General features: G+C 42.0%; 1 protein-coding gene and 1 non-coding gene across 6 annotated transcripts in view; one reads left to right on the top strand and one right to left on the bottom strand.

Moving 5' to 3' along the window:
- Window positions 1-25,509, bottom strand: part of LOC105466558 (sorbin and SH3 domain containing 2) — a 379,599-nt gene extending 354,090 nt beyond the window's left edge. For 4 of the 5 annotated variants that reach the window (XM_071092729.1, XM_071092733.1, XM_071092735.1 and 1 more), the window contains exon 1: window positions 25,327-25,504. The gene's annotated coding sequence lies outside the window, so the exon portion shown is untranslated. Of the gene's footprint in view, window positions 1-25,326 lie in introns of all 5 variants that reach the window. The other variant, XM_011715524.3, reaches the window with a different exon arrangement.
- Window positions 15,207-15,310, top strand: LOC112424053 (small nucleolar RNA U13). Its single transcript, XR_003014702.1, has one exon. It is a non-coding gene; the product is annotated as a small nucleolar RNA U13 (small nucleolar RNA).
- Window positions 25,510-25,971: the final 462 nt, after the last annotated feature.

Here is a 25,971-nt window from a genome sequence, read left to right as displayed (position 1 = left end):
ACACTAGGATAGAGTTTCAAATTGGAAGATTTTAAATCCTTTCAGCTTTCTCTGTTTTGATAAAATATTTCTCCTTATCACTATCATATGCTATTCTGAAGGTATAACGCATGCAATATGATCTTTCCCCTCCTCCAATGCGATCCACTTGTTTCCAAGCAATGAAAAATCATAGTTTCTATATTCTTCTTATAAAATAAAAAGAGGCAGAATTCTGTGATGGAAAAAGTAATAATGACATGTGTATGAATTCTGTGGATTTTTACTTCCCCCTTAATTAATGCATCAAAGCCACATATTTTTATAAAATACTAAGTGCCTGTGAAATGTCCCTCTAAAAACTCAATGCGTTGATATACCTACCCTATTGAAATGGATAATTTCATTAATAGTAAGTTAGAGAATGCTGATTCAATGAAGAATGCTGATTAAATGAAGAATGCTGATTAAATTCTTTGATGACATCAAAGAATTTATCATTATGATTCATCATTTTTATGTTAAACAGAGAAGGAAAAAGGAGGCAAGACAATAAGGAAGGTATGGGGGAATATGGGAAGGAAGAGGAGAATCCATCTACTAGCCAATGTTCATTGACCAACTACTATACACTCATGATTTCAGGAGCCCAGGAGAAAAGTTTTACCTTGGAAAAGCTTATGGTCTAATCATCAAAAAAACTCTTTTACTGCTAGAGAAAAAAATATTCATGACACTTGTTAAGGACACGCAGAGTTTATGAGTGGGGACGCCACAAGGAGGTTTGTAGTAGGGAAGGGTGACTGAGCTCAACTCCAACTACAAGGACGAGTGGAGACTGATGGCCAAGCAGGCTGGGGATGAGCGGATGGAAAATTACTAAGTGGGAACATCAAGGCTGGGGGTTGTTGCTAGGCTGACTCAAAAATATTCTTGTTGAAGGCAGGCCAGGGTGATAAGACATCAAGGCTAGCGGATGAGGCATTTGATCAGGTACTAAAGGGGGATCGGATACTAAGTGTAGGGGACTTTCACTAAACTGACACAGCAGGATTCTTGCTGAAATTAGACTAAATGGGTCTTATATACACACACACTCTCTATATATATATATATAATTAATATATAATATATACACTATATTATATATAATTAAAATATAATATATACACTATATTATATATTAAAATATAATATATACACTATATTATATATTAAAATATAATATATACACTATATTATATATAATTAATATATAATATACACACTATATTATATATAATTAATATATAATATATACACTATATTATATATAAATATATATAGTGTGTGTTTATTATATATTTATTTTATATGTGTGTTTATTACATACACATAATAAACACACACCTTGGTAAACCACTTGGAGGATGGGTCCCCAAGATCATGAGGAACGAGCTGACTCAGAAGCAGCTGCACGGCGATGCCTGCGGGATGAAGAGGCATTTGTCAGAGGGGCAGCTAAGAAGGTGGCAGTGGAGGGAAAAAAGGATAGATCCCCGGAGAATCTGAAGAAATCTTGCAAAGGACAGTGGAGGGTAGAGAGCAGGGTGTTAAGTCACCTTTTAATAAGCACACATGGTTTTGACATGCCCGTGGCTGCCCATCTGCAAGCAGAAATGGCTGTGATTCGATGACAGTCTTACTGCTGGATGGGAAGGATGATTCTTTGGCCAGACAATACCGTTACCATTAACAACAACAACAACAAAATCCCCACACAGTAAGTACTGAGTTGGCTGAAAACAGACCTATACCAAATCAACACCTCACCATTAAGGAGCTAAGCCTACTGCACGGCATTTTCTCTTTAGCCAGAGTCACGTTTTTATGAGAAAATATGAAGAGAACAGAGAGTTGCCGGAGTGCAGTGTCACTGCACTGCAGGGCTATATTTGTTGGCAAGCATCTGAGACCAGCCTCTGCAAACTGCTGTAGGCAGGGCCTGGCCTAAAGCGGATGGAGCCCCCTGGGGCTCAGTTGCCCTTGCCACACCATGATCCTTCTCTATGACTTAGGATCGTAGAGAAAACACAGCTTTTCCTAGCAGCTAACAAACAGTTTCTCTGGACTTTTACCTTTCATGATAAATGCAGATGTTTAAGGATCCCTTTGTCGGTTATCCTTCTATAATGTTTTCAGTTCTCGATAATCAACTACTTGATACTCACGAGAAAAGCAGAATTCTTCTTAAGCCTTCTGATTCAAAACGCTTCTCCTAAAAACGCCTTCCTGTGCTGATAAAGCGTTTCACATCATTACAACACGGAGAAAACACGCGGATCCCAGGCGGTCCAGGCTATGATGAGTATCTCCAGCGTTTCAGAAAGACAAAGTGGATTCCACATCACTGTGACTCCTAATGACCAGTTTTCTCAAGGGAGGTCTGAGTCACAGTCCCAGCAGTGTCTCCAAAGGCAGCACGGTGCTCACGGATAATTATATTTTCGTGTGTTGGTAAAAACACAATCCACCCAGTGATCTTATGTCTACTTGAACATTACAGCAGTTCTAGAGTAAGACTGTAGAATTATCATGAACTGCGGCATTTCGCAGTAACCATTAAAGTACAGCAGTGTTTGAATCATCTTGTGGGTCTATTCGTCTGCTTGGGCTGTGATAACAAAGTACCACAGACAGGATGGCTTAAACAAGAGAAATGTATTATCATCTCACAGTTCTGGAGGCTGGAAGTCTGAGATCAAGGTTACAGCCGGCTGGTTCCTTCCGAGGCTGTGGGGGAGAGTCTGTTGCTGCCTCTCCCCTTGCTGGCGTCTTTGGCTTCCTTGGCTTGTAGACGCATCACCTGGATCCCTGCCTTCGTCTTTGCATGGTATTCCCCCTGTGTGTGTGTGTCCGTGTCCAAACTTCCGCTTTTTATAAACAAGGACACCACTTATATTGGATTAAATGCCCACCCTACTCCAAAATGACCTCATCTTAACTAATCAGTTAATTTACCAGCCACTCATTTCCCAAAAAAAGTCATATTCTTAGGCACTGGAGGTTAAGACTTCAAAATATGAATTGAAAGGAAACAGAACTTAGCCAACATCAGTGGCATTTCGGTGAAAGTAGGCCACCTGAAATGAAGACCCTTCTGGAAAAGATTACAAAGCTTAGGGATATAAATTGACCTCCCACCGGCTTTAAAGTCTCTCTGTAGCGGGCCTGCTAAGCTGCACACTTTCCAGAGACTGTGGTTTTGTTCTCAATTAAAAGTCTTTCCTTCAAAGCATTTTTCCCCATAGGAAAAAATAAAACCTTTAAGGAAGACACATCCACCAACTTTTCCCAGTAGCTTTCATTGAAAGCCCCTCTCTGGTTAGCACTTTTGCTGACTGATTTCTCTTTTAACCCTCCTGTCTTTTCCCGCATGCCCTTGTTGGATAATATAGCAACTCGTACACTGTTTGAATAAGAATCTAGAGGACCAGAGCCTTTCCTGCTTTCATTCATTTATTCATTCCACAGATGATTTTCAGAACTGCTCTTCATGGTGTGACCTCTGTAAACCCTTCAGGATAAAACATGAATAAGACACTGTTCCTGCCATGCAAAGGCTTGCACTCTACCAGTAAAACGGGATGAAGACACTCTTCTAGAATAAAGGCATCCAATTTGCTTTTGTTTAGAAAACTCTCACCCTTCCACAAAGCAATATGAGATTTTACATAGTAAAGAAAAAAAATTTTTTTTGGCCAAGCACGGTGGCTCACGCCTGTAATCCCAGCACTTTGGGAGGCCGAGGCAGGTGGATCACCTGAGGTCAGGAGTTCGAGAACAGCCTGGCCAACATGGCGAAACCCTGGCTCTACTGAAAATACAAAAAAACAATTAGCCAGGCGTGGTGGCAGGCCCCTGTAATTCCAGCTACTCGGGAGGTTGAGGCAAGAGAATCATTTGAACCCAGGAGGCGGAGGTTGCAGTAAGCTGAGGTCGCGCCACTGCACTCCAGTCTGGGCTACAGTGAGACTCCATCTCAAAAAAAATTTTTAAGAGAGAAGTCAAGGCAGTTGTTGACATTCAACTCTAATCAGATACTCAAGACTAGGTCTATCTTTCTAAACATTGTTCTGTCCCCTGCTTTCCCCCAGCCCCTGTGCATCCCTAGACTCCTCAAGAAGATGCTTGATCATGGCTCTTCGGGATAGTCTGTTACTGAGTCAGGTCGCTTCTCCATCATTCGCACTTTAGATATTTTGGGTGGTGCTTTCTATGTATGAACTATGTTCTGTCTTTCTATCCCAAGTCAAATCATTACAGATATCAAAATCCGCCAACAACCAAGGCTAATGTAGCTCTTTCCCTAATTCTTAAGAAAAATCCAAAGAAACACAGTTCATACCCACAAACCAACGGGCAATGTATCAGTTAGTAAAACCCAAGCCAAATGCAGGAACTGAGAAGCTTTTCTGGTCTTAAAGAAACAAGGGGTTCAATCCCAAGTATCTACTGTTTCCACAAGCTTCTGTCCCACCATAAAGGGCCTGAGTCTCTGCTGTCAATACAACATTTTAAATTTATTATTTTGTGCTTAAACATCACTTATCTGTAACAAGAAACTCAAAACTAAGCCATGGGAGATAATGCATTTAAGAGACTCCTTGACTTTTGCATCAGTTTTCTCTGTCCCCATAAGCTTGTTGAGATATAAAGCAAGATAATGGCAAACATATAAATGTCTCTCACTATGTCCCAGCATGATCCCAAGTGCTATGGCAATATTAAGATATTAGATCATCAGAACAAACCCCACCAAAAAGCCAGCATCTTACCATGAGTAGCCTTTATTAGTACCCAAGAACTAGTTATTTAGACATACCAACTTTAACTGCGGTATTGATAGGGTTAATTATCACCAATTTGAATCCGTCCAGTTAAAACCTAGAATGGTGGGCTGTTTTTGAGATATGCATATGGGTGGAAAACATGTTTTATTCTCCACAGAGACACCAATAATTCGGAGACACAGTTGGTAACGCCTAGCATCATGGGAGAATGTGGAAAAGAGACACAGGCTACCTTTGAAAATTAAGTGGGAGAGTAGTGTACAGGTACGTTTTCTTTTTCTTTGTGACAGAGTCTCACTGTCACCCAGGCTGGAGTGCAGTGGTGTGATCTCGGGTCACTGCAGCCTCTTCCTCCTGGGCTCAAGTGATTCTCCTGCCTCAGCCTCCCGAGAAGTTGGGATTACTGGCATGCACCACCACGCCTAGCTAAGTTTTGTATTTTTTGTAAAGATGAGGTTTCACCATGTTGCATGTTGGACAGGCTGCTCCTGAACTCCTGAGCTCAAGTGATTTGTCCAACTCGGCCTCCCAAACTACTGAGATGACAGGTGTGAGCCATCGCATCTGGCCAATGGTAAGTTTTCAATGAGGAGACTTGTGCTATTCAAACTTAGTCCCAAATTTAGTTGTACCAAAAGAAGTAAACATAAAGCCTTCACAAGAAAAGCACCAAGGTACGTGGTTTATCCTGGCTCTGGTTGGCTCCAGTTTCACCCACCCTCCATCCCTGCAACAAACATTTATTGAAGGCCAACTGAGAGTGGGCAGTATCCTCGGTTCCAAAACTACGAAGGCTGGATGCAGTTGCACACAGGCAATGGGTACTTAAACCATCAATGACACAAAGTTATAAAGTAGGTAGTAGGGATGGGAACTCATAAAGGGGATATTTAAGAGAAGGAGGTGGTGGGAAGCTTTCAAGACAGAGAATTGAATGTTCACAAGTGTGATATATTCAGAAATTAATTTTTAAAGTAAATTTCCTCAAATCTAATCTAAATTTTAATTGTGAATTCTTCAAGCTGCCCCTTGCCACCATTGATAATAGGGTGATGACCATAAATCCCGTATTTCTGATCTATCCCAATTTTCAGTATTCTGTCTCTTTGTCAAGTCACATATCCCAATTTTAGGGCTAGAAAACATGGTCATCATGGTGATTAGAAATGCAATTTACAGAAGATTTCCCTTTCCCTCTGTTTCCCAGACTGAGTCTCCTTTCCTCTCCCACACCCAGCTTCTGCTCTCACTACCAACAGCATAGCACGCGCGGCACGGCATGGCACAGCATGGCACTGGCTGTCAGTTTCACTAAAGGTGGAAATTCCTCAAGAATGTCTAATTAGAATGTTTTGAAAAATAAATTCAGCTTCTTAGAGAGTAAGAGGACTACCTTCTAAAAGATTACATCGCACAGCTATTTTCATTCTAAATGTAATTGAAATTCCACTCAGAATTGTCTTCTTGAATGACAAGTCATTCTATTTCAACATGACATTGATTGATTTTAATTATGACATGGTTTCCTGTCAGCCTGGTGCTTGAACCCAATTTTAAGGAAAACTCATTTGTCTTGTGCTTGTGCCTGAGTGAGAGATTTACGAGAATTGGATGAGCGTGTTTCCTAAAGCTTCGAGAAACACACGTGACATTTTGAAAAGTATATCAAGTTCTGCACTGTACTAGCAGTCTCACCGTGGGTGAGGTAATTTCTTGAAACTTCTGTTTATTTACTCTTACAGTGAGATAGGTTCCATTTTTTTTAACAGAGCTACTGTAAGGGTTAAATGAAACAGCTGCTTGGCCGTGTGTCTGACTCCAAGTTTTTTGCTCTTTATGGACACCACAATACCTCAGTCTTAAGGTTGATGGGCACTAAAGTGCTTAACTTCGGAAGTGGAGAACTCCGTATTTCCCGAGCACAGGAACAAGTGCACTAAATCCTTCGTCAAACAGTACCTCTAGGTCTGTCCTCCTACCCCAAAGTGACGAAAGATGCATTTAGCAGGACTCTACATCTTTGGTTAAGTCCTCCTACAGGCTCCTGATTCGAGAGCTCACCAAGTGATGCCTCATTAAAACCACTTTATTTCAGCTGGAAGTGGAGGGGAGGGGGAATGAGGAATGAGGGAGCGATGAATACAGTATGATGTGGAGAGGGATGCTTCCTCAGCGGGCACCGGCGTCCAGCCCCACGGGTGCTGTGCTGTGGAGTCAGCTCCAGCATCTACTCCTTTCTGTGCCAGGTAAGTGGAGAATTACACATCTCTTCAGAGTCGGAATATCTTCCTCTCTCTGCCCCTTCAAACTCAGTGTCATCTTTGTAAAAAGCACGCTCACACCATTACTCCTGTTCAGAGACTGTCAGCGGCTGCCCACCTCCTAGGTTTTAGAGAAATCACTCTTTTTTTTTTTTTTTTTTTTTTTTTTGAGATAGGGTCTTGCTCTGTCACCCAGGCTGGAGTGCAGTGGCACGATCTTGGCTCACTGAAACCCCCACCTCCTGGTTCAAGTGATTCTCCTGTGAGTAGCTGGGACTACAGGCACCCGCCACCATGTCCAGCTAATTTTTGTATTTTTAGTAGAGATGAGGTTTCACCAGGTTGGCCAGGCTAGTCTTGAACTCCTGACCTTAGGTGATCCACCCGCCTCGGCCTCCCAAAGTGCTGGAATTACAGGTGTGAGCCACCGCGCCCGACAAAGAAATCATTCTTAACATTTTGTAGTTCAGATATTCTTTTGATGATCCTCTCTCTCAGAAAAATGTAGACACACAGACACACCCCCTTTTATTCTAGTTCCATGCTCTAAAACTTGTCCACAAACTCCAGATTGAACAACTTGCTCAAAAAGATCAGAATTCAAACTTCTTGTCCTGCATGTCAAAGCTCTCTATAATCTCACCATTCATCACCAATGACCTGACCATTTCTGAAATCTCAGTGGAAAGCATCCACTCTGATAATTATCTCTGATCATTCCAGGCAACTTCTCCTGCTGTCTACGCTCTGGTTATGTTCCACCTCCCTGAGAACCCCAGTGCACCAACCCTACGAGTTTCCCACCAGTCAGCACCGCTCCCCACAGGCTTCTTTCCTCCCCAGTAGCCTGGAGGCTAGAACTACCAGTGCAAATGTCCCTTTGTATTCTGCCTTCATCCCCTGCTCCTCCGTTCTCCCACTGTACACGTGCCTGGCAATACACCAGTCTGGACATTCAACCCCCTAACTACATTATGTCCACTTCAAAGCACGAAAGCAACCAAGAAAAGCATGCAAATGTGCTCATGAGTCTCGCTTTAAATATATCACTACACAGTTCCATCAACATTTAAAACTGCCTGCTGATTCTGACAGATTTCCCAATAAATATTCTTGTTCACTCTCCTAAAAGAATACCCAATGCCTTTTTAACTTTTGTTCAGCCCTTTGACCTCTGCGTTCTGGCCATATGTTGATGGTCTTGCTTTATACTTTAAGAAAATACTATCCTGGCTAACCTGGTGAAACCCCGTCTCTACTAAAAATACAAAAAACTAGCCGGGTGTGGTGGCGGGCGCCTGTAGTCTCAGCTACTTGGGAGGCTGAGGCGGGAGAATGGCGTGAACCCGGGAGGCGGAGCTTGCAGTGAGCCGAGATCACGCCACTGCACTCCAGCCTGGGAGACACAGCGAGACTCCGTCTCAAAAAAAAAAAAAAAAAAGAAAAAAAAGAAAATAGAAGTATTCTGACACAAATTACTTTATTTTCCACCCCAAATGCACCATTTTACCTAAATTTCTCTCCTCTCTCATTTTATTGAACTGTCCATCCTTCTCTCATCAGACAAACTGACCCATTGTCAACAGCATATTTTACCTCTTCCATTCCTCAACAAATTCTTCCAAGCAATCATTCCTAATATCCCGCTGGATCATCAGTTTCCTTTTCTTCATTGGAATAGTTCCATCAGCAGTCACATATGCTGTAATACTTCCACCTTAACCAGAAAACTGTGTGTTCTTTGGTCCACATCCCTCTCTGACTGCTGCTCTATTTCTCCCTTTCCCTTCCCAGGCACAGTTCTCCAAAGAGGTATCTGCACTTCCTATCTCAACCTTCTTAACGCCCATCCACTGTTCCAGAATGAACTGCAGTGAGCCCTTCATCCCCATGCCCCCAGTGAAACCATTCTCATCACAGCCACCAACGCCGTCCACCTTGCCAAATCCCGACATCTGTCAGAGTTCTCTTCGTACTTGACCTCTTGGTAGCATTTGACCCAGATGAGCCACACCCTCTTGAAGCATTTCTTTTCTTTTCTTCTATTCTAAGACACCACACACCCTCTGGGCTGATCGACATCACCGGCCACTTCTGTTTTCTCCACCTCTTCAGAGAATGTAGGCACGCTTCAGAACTGGTCCGTGGCCTTCCCACCTCACCCTCCTCTCTCCTTTGGTGATCTCAGAAGGTTCCATGGTTTAAGTGCTGTCTAAACACTGATAGCTCCCAAACATTATCTATCTCCAGGACCAACCTTTCACTTGATCTCCAAACTAGTCAACAGCCCACTTACCACTTGCAGGAGGCAAACGGCACACGGCCTAGACAGAATTATTGACTCATTAAACTCCTTCCTCATAAACGTGCTCTTCCCTTTCTACCTTTATTCCCCATGCATGAAGAACCATTCTACATGTTCTTCAACCATCATACATTGCAATCCTATTGCAGCTCACCACCTCCCCAACCATGGCCTCTGACTGTTCCTATGCAAGCCCCCTCATCTCTCACTGGACTTGCATTCCCTTCCTCACCAGCTTTCCTGCTTTATCATTCTCTGGCTTAATACCCTCTAATAGCTTCTCAGCATATAAAGAATAAAATCCAAACTGACTGCCAGGGTCTTCACTGCCCTTCAGACACTGACCCTGCCTACTTCTTTCACATAATCTTACTCTTCACCCACGCTGGCCACACCAACGTGTTCCAGCCTAGGGACTTTTATCTTTGCTGTTGCCTCTACACCAACTTCCAGCCTAGGGACTTTTATCTTTGCTGTCGCCTCTACAGAACCGTCTCCCCCAGGTTTTCTCATGGCTGCAAAAGGTGTGCAAAACATCATTTGGGAGTCTGTTCCTGTTTTTCTTTGAGGAGTCCTATACTGCCCTATCTAAAAATATTGTACTCTTTATTCTCTAACCCAGTTTTCAATCAGGAGAGACTTTTGCCTCCCTGGGGGGATTTAGCAATGGCTAGAGACATTTTTGGTGGTCGTTACTGGGAGTTGCTACTGGCATCTAGTGAGTAGAGGCTAGGGATGCTACAATGCACTGGATGACTGCCCACAAAAAAGAATTTCAGGCCCCCACAAATGTCAGTAGAATTAAGGTTGAAAAACCATGCCATGCATCTACTTCATTATTATCACAACACTTATCTGCATAATAGTAATAATAATTAACATGTATTTCAGACTTACCAGGTGTCGGACACTGTTCTAAAGTTTTCATTTATTTCCTCTTTAATCCTCATGTGCCAGCCATATAAAATGGGTCCCATTATTACACAGATGAGACACTAAGGCAGGAAAAAGTTAACTATCTTGCTGCAGATCAAGTTGGAGAGCTGGAATTTGAATGTAGATGGTCTGGCTCTAAAGCCTTTACCTTTAACCATTGCATTAGAGGGCCACGAGGTCACATTTTTTTCCTATAATTTATTACCTGTCTTTTCCCACTAATATACTATCTCCATGAGAACATGGAAATAATAGACTTGTTTATCTCTGGATCCTCTCTGTCTAGACATATAGGAGGCCCTCAAAAATCTTGAACGAATGAAGAGTTCTGCATACCTTTCCAAGCATTGCTTCTTGTAATCTTCTCAAACGAAGCTCACTTCCCTGAAAATGACCTGCTTTCTATCCTGGAGACAGTCCAGTTTCTTACTTTCCCTCTGATTTAGCCCACGCTCTCTCAGGTCTGGTTTTTCCTCCTTACTCCTATCCTCAACACGAATATGATTGTACCCATTTCTCCAGCCCCACCTCCAATCTTACATAACACATTTCAGACCCACAGATCCACAGAGTCATTTTGGTGGAAAGAATGTTAGAGATAATAACTTTCAAATTACTTATTTTATGTAAGAAAAATAAGACTTGGATGGCTGGGCCCGGTGGCTCACACCTGTAATCCCAGCAGTTTGGGTGGCCAAGGCAAGCAGATTATCTGAGGTGAGGAACTCGAGACCAGCCTGGCCAACACGGTGAAACCCCATCTATACTAAAAATACAAAAATTAGCCAGGTGTGGTTGTGCGCGACTGTAATCCCAGCAACTCGGGAGTCTGAGGCAGGAGAATCGCTTGAACCCAGGAGGCAGAAGTTGCAGTAAGCCAAGATCACACCACCGCACTCCAGCCCGGGGAGCAGAGCAAGACTCCATCTCAAAAAAAAACAAAAAACAAAAAAAAAACAAAACAAAAAAAACAAAAAAACACTAAGACTTGGAGAAACTAAGCAAGATACTGACGAAAATTCCAGTTTTTCTTCCTTCTGTTTGGAATTTTCATGTAGCTCTGAAATGCTGCTGGGAGGAAAGAATTTGTAGAAGCTCTTAGGGCAACGGGCTCCCCATAGCCCACTTAGGAAAGCACTTTTTGTGTCCTCAAATCGAACAGGACCTTCATTTATCTGACTACATTTCCCTAGGTTCATATTTTCTTTTCTTTTCTTTTTCTTTTTTCTTTTTTTTTTGAGATGGAGTCCCGCTTTGTCACCCAGGCTGGAGTGCAGTGGTGCAATCTTGGCTCACTGCAACCTCTGCCTCCCGGGTTTAAGTGATTCTCCTGCCTCAGCCTCCTGAGTAGCTGGGATTACAGGCGCGCACCACCACGCCCAGCTAATTTTTGTATTTTTAGTAGAGACGGGGTTTAACCATGTTGGTCAGGTTGGTCTCGATCTCCCAACCTCGTGATCCACCCACCTCGGCCTCCCAAAGTGCTGGGATTACAGGCGCGAGCTGCCGCGCCTGGCCCTATATTTTCTTTACTCTTGTCCCTCAGTACAATGTGTCCCCACGCTCTTATTAGAACAATTTCCACCTTTGCCCCTTATTTTATCCCCACCCCAAAATCAGAACTATGGTTCTTGCCTTTAACGAAATTGCAAGGTAGATAGGGAAAGAGATCATGTATGTCTTATCTTAGATCTTCCATTACTTTGCAGACTGGTTCATAATCTGATAGAATTACTGGAAAAACAAGTGATAGCTTTCTCTCCAACTTGTTCTACTTGTTTCTGAGAGTAACAGAAAAAATGTGGTTTACACCCAGATGATGAACTGACAGTTGTGTATTTAATAATTAGGACACAAGAAAATAAATTCCACAGATAATCTGTTTGACATCATCTATTTTTTCTTTAATGTAGATGGTTTAATGCAACAATAACTTTTAGAAGGCTTATGACATTTTTCCTGATGAAACAGATTTGGATTAATGGTACTTCTAGGAGAAATAATTTCCTCATAGATCACCTTCACACACATTCAGAAAAGAGATATTCAGGAAAGATCCCTTGGGTTGCTTAAGGCCATTTCAACCTACAATCCTAGTAATTATTGACGAATAGGATATTCCACATAGTAACAAATTACCACCCCTCAGATTACCTAATGATTGCAAAAGGGAAAACCTTTCTTTTTGGAAAGATCTGGCAGTCACCACCTTAACCAAACAATCAACTGCAGCATCACTGAATTCTGACGTCATGAAATTGTGTGCCTCCAGGTGTGATGCCAGAGAAACATCATCTAGGACATATTCTTGCCAAAAACATACAAATGGTACCTGCTCAAGCTGTAAGAAGTAATTTCTAGTTAATAGGAACCAAAGGGACCATCATTTCAATAAAGCAATCACACAAATCCTCATTGTGGGACATTTTACAAGACAATTGGCCTGTTCGCTTCACAAAGTCAATGTCATAGGGAAAAATAGCAGAGAGAATATATTAGATCAATAGAGATGAACTTCCCGAGCCTCCAGTATAACCTGGTTGAAGAACAAAATAATAAAATAATTTAAAAGGAACAATTGAAAAAGACTAAAAGTGAAATGGATGTTAGATTGTATTAGAAAACTATTAATTTTCTTAGTTGTATTATAAAATTGAGGCCATGTAACATAACGCCCTTATCTTGGGGTCTCCTGTTTCTAGGAGTGAAGTGCATCACGATGCCTGCAATTTATTTTCAAATGCTTCTTCAAAACACATGCCCGTGAGGACCTAGCAGTATGGCAACGTGTTAATAATTAAATCCAGCTAGTGGGTATTTGATGTACTATTCCTTCAACCATTGTGTTTGTGTAAATGTTGAATGTAAAAATGTTGAAATGAAGCTAATGGTAGTGTTTCAGAAAATTACTCAGCAAAGCTATGTCCTACTTACATTTGTCATTCTGCACTCCTTATTGGGAACTATTTTATGAAACCTCCTGTAATAAAACTGATTGTACATGCTCCACACAGAGCCAAATGCTTACATAGCCAACTACTTTTTCTTAAATCTTCTGCAAATTCTAAATGACGGGCAAGAAATGTTTTTGGGCCCCCAAATAGAGATGAGAAGCACCCAGTGAAAGCCACTGTGTGGCCACTAGCCTAGGCCTAGTTTCCAAACTGACTTGCATTGACATCAATGTGATGTCAGCCACATCACTTAAATACTTACATAGATTGAGTCTCGATGTCATTTCATTTCCAGAGATTTCCTAACAAATGAGACCAGATATGAATTTTTACAATATAGCCAATCTAGAGACTATAAAGACACAACACATCGAAAATTTGGATCTGAAATGCATAGTGCAGAAATCACACAGCCCTTTTGATGCACTGACACTTTTCAAACTATAGAGAAGCTGAAATGTGGCACCAAGTCATTATAAATATTTAACAGGAAAATGCTGGCATAACTAAAAGAGTTCAGAAACATAGATATATCCGTGAAGCTTCGTTGCAGATACTCATGAGACAAGCGCATCAAGTGACTTTACATCCTGGAAAATGAAGACGAGTATGAAGAACATGATACTGTGAAAGTCATTTGTGGACACTCCGTATTATGGCGTGTCTCACAATCATAAAACAATGGGCTTTTCCTTCAATCCCATGGCACAGGTAAGTGCAAGATTAGTATCACCACCAACAGCCGAAACATTTGGTGTCAAACCCCTGTTACAAAACCACCCTGTCACTGAATTTCTCCAATGCAACAGCCAACAATTTATAGGAGAAAGAACACCAATATCAAGGCTTTCAAGGGTGCTCCAAACATAACATTGTGAGTGCTCTAGGAACTTTTGGAGCTTATGAATCACACTGTGCAACGTGTTCATATATGCCAATGCCCACCACGTTTTAGTCAAAAGTTGGTGCTGATTTGGAGACGGGCCCGGAACATTAGGTAGAACATAAACCATCAGCAGTTACTAAGCTAAATGCATTGTGATAGCTTGGAGGTTTAGTCCACCTGTTGGATTCTGTCAACTTGTTGATACAGTAACCATTGTAATGACAAGTTGACCATTTTGAGTTTATGAACCCCATCAGCTCTCTCCTGAAAGAATAATATTGAATAAATGAGGGAACAAAGCCAAAAGTTTGGACAGAATTATCAACATATAAAAGGTATAACATATGACTTAGCAAATTTTTTAGCTATGTTTTCAAATTTTTGACTGAGGTTAGGTCAAGAGGAAGCACATTTAATGGGCAACATTTCACAACAAGAATGAAAATGATGATGATTCAGATCCCAAGTTATGTCCTGATCATTGGGCAATTTTGGTAAACCTTTAGGAAGAAAATTGGATTTCCTCTGCAGATCCTCTTCTAGTGTTCCACTGATTATATTCCTATAGGAAATATATGTTCTTTGCCATTTTCATTTTAGGAATTCTTGTTTTTGTCATTATTCACTCAACAAACATTTCTTGAGAATCAGGCAAACATAAATGAAAAATGGTTGATGTGTTAGAAACACAAGCAGGTGCTGAATGAACGGAGAGGACAGATACCTGACCCATGCTGGCTGAGCGTGTGAGCAGGCGCGTGCTGTGAGATGTGCCACGCGCCTGGAAATGGAGGCCTTCGGGCCGGAGTAAGAAGTGACTGATGGGATGGAGGGGTAGGGAATGATGCTCCAGGAAGAAGCAGCAGCAGTCAGAAAGGTGATGGAGAAACACCACGTGTTTGGCAGCTACACGGCAATGGGGCAGAGGCTGTTGGGAGCTCGCAGGTTGAGAGATGGTCAAGACTTTGTAATCCATGAGCGAAGCTGGACCTTCTTCTGAGAACAAAGAGCTATCTTTAAAAAGTTTAAGAAAGTTACTCACATGAAGAAGTGATCCTTTTAGGGTTGATGAGTGTGATGATTGGGTTTCTATGCACACGTCTGACATGTGCCTCCCTCAGACCTTGTTACCACATCTGTACAGCACCCATAGGATGTGGGAAAGAAAAAAAGGGAAAAACAAGAAGAAAAGGAAAAAGAGAACATGAGTAAATGTGTGTTTTTGAAAGTCAACTCTGTCAAGTATGTAGAAGTTGGAGGAGGCAGGCCTAGAAATCTGTCACAAGGTTATTGTCATAATAATAATTATGTGAGTGTGAGTGTGAGTGAAGGCGATGGTGAGAATAGAAGAAACAGGAATGGGTTGGAAAAAGCAACAAGCCTACAAATATGTTTTGTAAGGTTAGCATCTGAAATAATCTGAAAATGGATGAAGCTTATAACTAGAGATGAGAGTTAGACATAGATATGAATTCCAGAAAAATCAATGTATGACACTTCTTGCATATTTTTATCTCCAAATATATTTTCTTTGTAGTGTTCTAATCAAAACATCAGCAAAGGAAATACAAAGTCAATTAAACAAACAAACAAACATCCTTCCATCTCCTCATCCACCCTACTTCTCCTCTAAATGATGAACTCATTCTTTTCAAAATATAGCAATGAAATAAATTCAACACTTAATGTACATCTGAACCTAATTTTGTAAATAGAACATATTTTACAGCACATATCTTTCCATTAAAGTGCCAAATAAGACAATAAAACCTTCAGCTGGCTTTTAATTTCATTGAACAGATAAACATGCTTAATTCAATTAAATAAAATGCAAAATTATGACCTGTCAGATTGCTCTCTGATTCCAGAAATCATCTTTCATCCATGACTATGTGTGCCAGGGTCACACAACCAAACCTCTCCCTGGGGTGTACCCCCACAGATGGGTACCTGACCCACGACTTGGTGCTGTCACCTCCTCCCATCAATTTCTACTCCATTCCCCAACAATTACGTATCCAGGGTAAAATGGCGTCAAGGGAAAAAGGAGGATTTTTGTCTCCACAGTTTCGCCCTGGCATTTATAGCTTTTCCCCTTTCAGTTTTCTTGAATTCCTTCCCCATCCTCTCCCTACCCTTCATCCAGGAAAAATGCAACCCATGCATTTGGTTAGTCTTCAGTGTCCACAGCAATCTCCCTGTCACAGTAATGGGACTGTTAGGGGATCTGCACTATAGTCAGGGAAATCTCACAATCCTCAATGAGTTTAGCAGGGAACGGAAGCCTGTTTCTTCTCGTATTTTAATTTCCTGGGCTTTTCATTTCTCAATTTTCTTCTAGTGTCGAACTTTGGAGGTGATGTGAGGTCTTTTCTTCCTAGGTTAATTCACTTTTTTTTCTAAGCCCAAACCATCTCCCACAGTATCCTTAGAGGGACAGAACTGCAGAGTCATAAACGGCAAAAGTGAGGTAAACCTGGGTTCCAACCCAACCTTCCAATTGCTACCTCTGTGGTCTTATCTAGTCCGGCTACAGTTCTGTCATCTCAGCTACACAATGGGGATTACAAAATCTCTTTTCTCTTGTTTTTTTTTTTTTTTTTTGTTTTTTTTTTTTCTTTTTGAGACGGAGTTTCGCTCTTGTTGCCCAGGCTGGAGGGCAATGGCATGGTCTCAGCTCACTGCAACCTCCGCCTCCAGTGCTCAAGCGATTCTCCTGTCTTAGCCTCCAAGTAGCTGGAATTACAGGTGCATGTCACCACACCCAGGTAATTTTTGTGTTTTTAGCAGAGTTGAGGTTTCACCATGTTGGCCAGGCTGGTCTCGAACTCCTGACCTCAGGTGATCTGCCTGCCTCAGCCTTCCAAAGTGCTGGGATTACAGGTGTGAGCCACCATGCCCCACCCTCTTGAGATTTTTTAAAGGAAGTTCAAATGAGTCAATTCATGTAATGTGCTTAGCATGGAACCTGGCACTAACTAAGGAAGTGCTAATCAAATATATTATGAATGCCTCAAGAGGCTGGTTCTTTTTTTAACCTATGTTTTTGTTGTTGTCGTTGTTGTTTTCCATCTAGGCTACTGTGGCTCATTTCTGTAGGAAGTGAAGCCCATTCTTAGTGCAGTCCTAGACTGTTCCTTCAGAAATCCTCTGATGCAGCTTCTCTCTGTTCTTAGTTTCCTATCAGGCGATCTAGCTTACCTGAACCTCTCCAATCTGCAGCAGACTATCCTGATTTAAGCTTGGTTTGCCTTGTTTTTATTTATTTGTTTACATAGCATCTTTCTAGGCATTTCTGGGCTTTGTTATAATTCCCGTCCTAAAATATCGGCCGTCTCAGGGAACAGTTTCACCTCCCCTAATACACATTAGACCTCCCAATTTTCTTCTATCCATCTATCCATCTGTTCATTCATCCATTCAAGCCATGATAGCCACTGGTTTCCACACTCCAATAGTTCATAAATGTAATGGAGAAGACAATAGATTGTGATTAGGAGAATAATGAATTTCAATTTTTTTCCCATCACCCAGACTGGAGTGCAGTGGCACAGTCTTAGCTCACTGCAACCTCTGCCTCCTGGGTTCAAGCAATTCTCCTGCCTCAGCCTCCCAAGTAGCTGGGATTACAGGTGCCTGCCAACACTCCTGGCTAATCTTTGTATTTTTAGTAGAGACAGGGTTTCACCATGTTGGCCAGACTGGTCTCGAACTCCTGACTTCAGGTGATCTACCCGCCTCGGCCTCTCAAAGTGCTGGGATTACAGGCGTGAGCCACCGCACCAGGCTATGAATTTCAATATTAAATTATTATTTTTTCTTTGTTACTTCATTTTAATTAAAGACATTATGTGTCTTTTTCTTGTAAAGTGAAAGGTAATCAATACTGAATTAGATAAAATGTTTAAAACACCTAAAAGAGCTCCTGGCACATAGAAAGGATTATCAAATGCTTGAAGAGTTATTATAAAGAATTATCACCGAGAGAAGAAACAGTGTCCTTTATCTATGTGTTCAATGATGCACAAGACATTTCCAGGAAATGGGAGGGGTTGAGGAGAGATGCCGTATTCCATATCGAGGAAACAGCACAACAGCACATATAATGGCAAACATTGAGGAATGCAGACTAAACCACATGTGATGTTTGAGAATTCCAAGTATGGCCAAAGAATAAAATTGCAGGATGAAGCAGTGGGCTGGGAGGAGCAGGAGGCTGCTAAGGTAGGCAGGTGTCAGAGAATGAAAGTCTCTTTGATGGCACATCCAGTATTGAATCTGGACTGGACCTGAGCAGAAAGAACTGTTTCCAACTTTGTCAGTGTCTACTCTGAAACAGATAGCCTCTTAGATACCTGACATTCATTATTTAAACCTCAAGTAAAATGCAACATAGATAGATATCAGTCCCACTTTATTCACATAAAAATCAAGTCATCAACTACTAAAATGGAGCAGTCAGGATTTTAACTAAAGTCCACGTGATTGCAACCACACTTTGGAAGAGATGAGACTAAGGGGATGGGGGGCAGAGTGAGGAGTGGCACTCTGACATGTTTTAAGGGAAGGAATAATGTTAAAAAATCGAATTTTAACAATCATAACTGTGCAGTAGTGTGGATAATAGATGAAAGAAGAAAGAGTCTTACAAGCAGAAAAGCCCATTAAAACCTAGAGCAGTTGTCTGGTGAGAGATGTAGGAGTCTAAACAAACACAGTATGAAATTCAAAGAAAATGCTGCATCTGAGACCTATTTGGGAAGTATTACTGACAACAGCATCCTCGCAGTGCTCACTGACATTTCATCACGCAAAACTCAAGGAATCAAGGGTCCACCAGCTCACCATAATAACTGGAGGCCAAGAAGAAGAAGGGAAGAGAAGAACAAAGAGTTTTTGCTACAACTGGTAACTGGTCCTATCAAGAATATATTGAGGCTGGACGCAGTGGCTCACACCTGTAATCCCAGCATTTTGGGAGGCCAAGGCGGGCAGATCATGAGGTCCAGAGTTTGAAACCAGCATGGCTACCATGGTGAAACCCGTGTCTACTAAAAATACAAAAATTAGCTAGGTGTGGTGGCAGGCACCTGTAATCCCAGTTGCTTGGGAGGCTGAGGCAGGAGAATTGTTTGAACCCGGGAGGCGGAGGTTGCAGGGAGCCGAGATCGTGCCACTGCACTCCACCCTGGGCAACGAGCAAGACTCTGTCTCAAAAAAAAAAAGAAAAGAATATTTTGAGAATGAATTTTTAAAGTAACACTGGGCTACAGCTCAACACTCAAGCAATTTTTGATAGTGAATTAGGAAGTAATCCTAGACCTGATGAATACAATGGAATTAGAGGCAGATGAAGTATAAAATCTCAGAGAGGCTGCAGTCTGGGGAGAAGGTCATGGTCATGGTTTGGCCACAGTTGATGGAAGAGGAGACCAGAGTGGGTTAGAGAACCTCTATATTCTGTGCAGGTTGAGGGTTTGGAGGCAATTTTCGCAAGTTCCCTCACAGAGATTCTTTATTCAAACATTTACCTAGAATTCACGTGTACTCAGGAGTGATGGATGCCCCGTCCAGGACTCCAGCAACGATTTTTTTAAATGCCTATTTGGAGCCTTAATACAAGACCGTGCTGGGAACAATATTTTAATTTTTAACACACATTGGACCTGTTGAGAGTCTCTGTTTTAACAATGTTGCCCTTGTTTCCTCTAAGAACAGGCTGAATGTTCCTTAGAGAGACACTTTGGAAATCGCGCTATGGCCTTCACGGTGGATATCTGTTCTTTTGGGGTTGGGGGAAGGAACTTGAATGTCTCTGTGAACAGAATAGGAATGGAATAGGGTTCCCAGATGGTTCCAGGGGAAGCTGAATGTTCACTGAATGAACCCCTATCAGTACTTCCCCTGTGCCACTGCTAGGAAAAATACTGGCAGAGTTTAAAGCAAGGAAGGAAGGATGGAATGTAAGACGGATTGATTCACAGGTCAGAAACCCAGATGCTACCTGCAAATGATCCCTCAATGACATCATACTCAACAAAACAAGACAAATGTTTTTGGAATCCTTCCAGCGCAGCACAACTTCATTGTTTTTCATTACCTGCCTTAACAGGATTTAGAATCGCACAGTCCCAGCTGTTAACAGGTATGTACCATCATGCTACCACTTCGGGCACATCAGGGAAAACATGCACTTGGCTTCCTTTCTCAGATCATACAAGCATTTTGAAAAGACGTGAGAGGAGTTTAAGAAATTGTGGAGGGTAAAACAGGACCACGCCTCCCATGTCTGACAAATGGCTGTGTTCTCTGAAGACTAGCGTGGGATCCATCACCCTGCCTCATAATAGAGGCCCTTCCTCTGGCCCAGCTCACTGCCCTGGTACTGCCGTCCTGTCATCTCTGCCCTTCATCCCTCTTAGAAACCAACCCCCACTTCCCAGTAGGTGGCAGACACTTCTGGTGTCCTTTGCACCTGTTCTCAACAGCCCTCCCTGCCATTGCACATTCTGGATTTGGCTCCTACACTAACGAATGAGAGTAACCTGTTATTTTATCAGTGTGGACTTGTCAGACTTGCTTGGGCATAAACACAATTCCCTGGTATCAGCAGTACCATAAGGTGCCAGGATCCACTGACCTAAGTTTGCTGAGAGATGCTGAACAAAGGTAAATTTTCCTAATTTGCAGACTGTATTGTGAAGTCAAATTGAGACTATTAATTTGGCCACTTTTCCCTTTGTGTAACTTAGGCAGCTTGGTAGCTCAATGTGCATGCATCAGTGAGCTTCTTGGGAAATAAATCGTGTTAGTGAGTTAAACAAATACTTATGCAATATTTCCTATGTGACAGGCATTTTGCTAGCTAGGCAATCATAAATTAGAAGACCAACTCTATTCTTTATTTGGAAGAATTCCAATCTGGTAAAGGAAACAAACATCCCCAAAATTATAAAAAGATGACAGAATATCAAAAGTGGTAGAAGAAGATTAAAATAGCTTCTTTTTTTTTTTTTTTTTTTTGATAGAGTCTCACTCTGTTGCCAGGCTGGAGTGCAATGGCAAGATCTCAGCTCACCGCAACCTCCACCTCCCAGGTTGAAGCCATCCTCCCGCCTCAGACTCCCGAGTAGCTGGGATTACAGGCACATGCCACCACTTCTGGCTAATTTTTGTTGTGTTTTTAGTAGAGACAGGGTTTCAGTGTGTTGGCCAGGCTGGTCTCAAACTCTTGACCTCAAGTGATAAACCAGCCTCGGCCTCCCAAAGTGCTAGGATTATAGGTGTGAGCCACCAAGTCCAGCAAAATAGCTTTTTATAGTGTCACTTCATCCCCAGGTGTTTGCATTTCAGTGGGATTAAAGGTGGTACTGAGGCCTGGGCTAGTGGGTAGAGGTCACCTGAGAACATTGGGGCCCTCCCATTGCCCAAGCCTGGGCAGTGCCCTGAGTATTTGGTCCTCAAGTAGCATGCAACCCTCTCTAGATTTAATCACTCCTAAGCCCTAAAGGTGGGAGTATATGGGATTCATTTCAAGTCTGAGAAAATCAAGGCATGCAGTGCAGTTCCCTTGAATAGGGAGAGTCTGGAGGGTTGCACAAATTTGAAAATTATTCCTGCTCAGGGGCTGTATCATTCTGTGTTGAGATCAAAGTCCAGCATGTATGCAGACAGCATTAATTTTGAAGCAAGCCATTCCTCACATTATCTCCTCACATTCTGCCTTCTCCTGGTAAAAAATAAAAAATGTTGTTCTGTCCCTTACATTTGATTTCTTTTTCCTCTCGTTTATTCCCCTTCAAACCAATAAACAAATTCTTCCTACAAACAGCATGAGTCACCACTCATAGCAAACATCCTCACAGGTGGCCAAGAAAAAGAAAATGTATGTGTGTCACGTTCCCATTAAGGTTGCAGCCTGAGCTTCACACTTCATTTTGGCCCACAGCCCACCTGTAGGTTCCTAGTCAGCCTGGTCTCCCTGTGGGCATTTATTAAGTTACATTGGTCTCTTCAAGTGTTTCCCAGGCCGGGCGCAGTGGCTCACGCCTGTAATCCCAACACTCTTGGAGGCCGAGATGGGTGGATCACCTGAGGTCAGGAGTTCAAGACCAGCCTGGCCAACATAGTGAAACCCTGTCTGTACTAAAAACACAAAAATCAGCCAGGTGCAGTGGCGCACACCTGAATCCCAGCTACTAGGGAGGCTGATGCAGGAGAATCCTTTCAACCCGGGTGGCGGAGGTTGTAGCGAGCCGAGATCACGCCATTGCACTCCAGCCTGGGTGACAGAAAAATACAAATATATAAATATATATATATTTATGTTTCCCAGACTCCAATCAGCCCTTCCTCTCTCACTGGCATCATTTTGGTCCAGTATTCCCATCCTTCCTTTTGAAAAATCTCTCTTCTACTGAGCATTTCCCACCAGCCTCCGTGCTCACATCCCACCAGGACACCAAGGTGGGATCACGTGTTAAAGTGTACTTCCCAAGGCTGTTTGCATTTGTATAGGCTTCAAAGCATTAAATCCAAGGCAATACTCCGAAAAGGTAGAAGTCTCAACGTCAGCTGAGAGATGAAAGAGACTGGAGAGAGTGAGGACAGAGACGAAGACACTAATAAGGGCCTTTCTGTTGCTGCCTCCGTAGCCAGGCCCTCTTCTCAGGAGTAATCATGTCAACTCCATCATCCCCAGTGAGGTGGGAATCGATTTTGTCACACCTTTATAATTACACCCTTCTTGTATTTATGTGAACTGCTTATAATTATGTGGATTTCTTACAACTCACATAAGCCGCCCAAGTAGGGCCCATCTACCCGGTGTGGGCAGGGAGTAGGCGCAGAGCTGGGCTTTCTGCCAGGTCTGTGCGTGTCCAAGGCCAGCCTTGGTCCATTATCTCATGCCTGGAGGACATCCTCGAGGGAGACGGCCTTTCTTTGGCTTTAATCCATTCCCTAAGTTAACTCATCTCTTGCTGTCCTGAAATGTTTTATTGATGCTAACTTTATTTTTAAAGATTATAATCTGCCTGTTCTTTTTATTCTGGCTTTACTAGAAATAGATTTTATATATCTCAGGTATAAGGACACTTCTTATAGTCCAAGATATGCTCCGTCCGTATTCTCTTCTGCAGAATAATACCCACTCTACATTCCCATTGCCATTCATCGAGGTTGCTAACAGACTCCCTATGACCATCTGATTCATGGGTCAATTCACCTTCTCAAAAGCAATGCCTTTTAAACATAGTAAGACAATAATCTCACATACATTTTAAAAAATCTTATTTTTATCTTACAGTTGATTTTTAAATCTTAAAAGTTTGAATTTTAACTTTGTATTATCTTGATAGTGAGTTATATTACATGTAAATAAATGGCTTTTTAAATATTAGATGTACATTTTCATCTTACTTGCTTATATTTTACAAATAAAATTATGTACATTGTAAATATTTTGAGAAACAAAATCACAAATTGTATCATATGCCAGCATAATCGGTGATGTCACAGAGGCAAAGTGTGTTTTCACTCACCAGACCATAATTAGTAAACAAATGAATAATGAACGAATAAATGAAGCATCTCTTATTGTTGCGCACTCATTATTTTCAAATGTTGGCTATTAAAGAGAGAGAACGCTAGGCCAGGCGCAGTGGCTCACACCTGTAATCCCAGCACTTTGGGAGGCCAAGGCAGGCAGATCACGAGGTCAGGAGTTCAGTTCGAGACAAGACTAGCCAACATGGTGAAACCCCATCTCTACTAAAAAATACAAAAATTAGCAGGATGTGGAGGTGGGCGCCTGTAATCCCAGCTACTCAGGAGTCTGAGGCAGGAGAATCGCTTGAACCAGATAAGTGGCAGTGAGCAGAGACCTTGCCATTGCACTCCAGCCTGACCAACAAGAGCAAAACTCCATCTCAAAAAAAAAAAAAAAAAAACAATACCACCAGCCTAGCAGTTTAGAAACTATAATCAATGCCGTAAAAGGTCCCTTCTTTTAAAAAAAGTAACTACACAAAGCATCTGCATGACTTATAAGAGCTTCCACAAATATACCATAAAAGATTAGCCCTGATAATTTGCTGTGACATTTAACATTTCTATGGGCCATGTTTCTTAGAGATCACTAGAAAATGAAGCAGAGCACTGTTTGCATTCACTTCTGCTCCCTGAGAAAACACTTTCTCTCAAGCCATCATTCATAACCCGGTGATGTGTGATGTCACTTGTCCCACAGAGGATAATGAACAACTTCCCGGGGAAATCTTTCCATATGACTAACAATTTAATGTCTTAGACAGAAACTGAATCTTGCCTACTGTATAGATAAACAACTGTGTTAGTTTAACTGTATGGCACATGATGAAAGTCTCTGGCATAGCTATTCCTACTAACAGATAACTGATGGGGCCAAGAGACAAAAGAAGGAACTCACTCTCAGAAATAAACGCTCCACAAAGCAAGCAATCTCATGCCTCACCTAATGCAATATGTTTCTCATGGGTCTTTTGTTACTCTAACATATTAAATTATCCTTCCAATTACCTTGGCAACTGAAACAAGAGCGCCTAACACGCTGATGACTTTTGGACGAGCACACCAGCTGTCAGTTATAAATGATAATTAAGGCATCTTAATTATTAAGCACAGTGAAAATATGCAGTGTTCATTTTTTGTAAAACTTGTGTCCTAAGTACAGAAGAATCCTCATACCAACCAAATGCTCTTTCTCTACCTTTGATGAGCAATTTGGCCCTTTTTCTCTCTGAGGCTGATAAATTGCAGCAACCTTTGAGATACTAGACCCTCCACTCCCACCCCAGGGCTTCCCCCAGGTCTCCCTAGTTATAAAGGTAGCAGAAGGTGAAGGTTGAAAGCTGCATTTGTAACCGGCTTACCTTCCGAACAACAGCAAGAGTAACAAAGAACCCATCCTAATAAAAGGTCTGTCTGTGCACAGTCAGCTTAAGCAAAATGTAAAGTGTTGCTTTATTCTGCTTAGTAGCTTCTCCCCTAGAGGTTAACCGTTTTAAAGCTGGCACTTAGCCTGAGAACAGGAACAAAGCATTACTAGGAAGCAGTGATCTTCCTCCAGAATCAGCAATCTCTGCTTTCCGTAATTCTTAAGAAATATAGAAACTCAATGAAAAGGAAGTGATACCTTTGGATGGGCACATTCCAGCACAGGAAAATCGCTGTCTCGTCGGCTGCCGTGCAGAATGAGTTGCTTGGGCAGGTATTCCTGTATTCTCAGCTCCCGGGTCTGCCTGGTCGCTGCAGCCAACCCAGGGAGCGTTCACAACATGTGTGTGGTGTTCATCCGCAATAAAAGGAGACTAACCAGCTCAGCTGGGCGCTGCTCGCCTGGAGGCATCAGATCTTTGGACCCTCCCCATCTGATTGGCTGCTTCCCAATCTAGCCCAGCTCCTCTGCCTTAACCTTCTGCTGCGTTCAATATATTTTCCCTCGGGATACAGTCAGAGAAGTGCTGATTAGGGAATCAGTGGCAGGTTAAATTGAGCTGGCTTTAAAAATCAGTGACATGATTTTCTATGAACATGTCTACTGTTTAATTTTCCAAAGTTCTACGTAATCCACCAGGAGAGACCTAATAAAAGGGATATGATTTAACAGGAGCGGCTTCATGATTCTTCCCTGAAAATACCTGGAGTTGAATGCATGCATAACACACTACTGAAGTGATCAGGTGGCTTCTTGCAGCGCGGCGTGTCTGTAATAATCAACCTTAAATCAAAACAGATGGGGATGACAGAATCTATTAAGAGGCTTATTAAAAATGCCAGG

This window comes from Macaca nemestrina, chromosome 3, assembly GCF_043159975.1.
Source record: "Macaca nemestrina isolate mMacNem1 chromosome 3, mMacNem.hap1, whole genome shotgun sequence".
Classification (NCBI taxonomy): Eukaryota; Metazoa; Chordata; class Mammalia; order Primates; family Cercopithecidae; genus Macaca; species Macaca nemestrina.
Note: the sequence above shows the minus strand (reverse complement) of the source record. Positions and strands in the feature narration are given on the sequence as shown.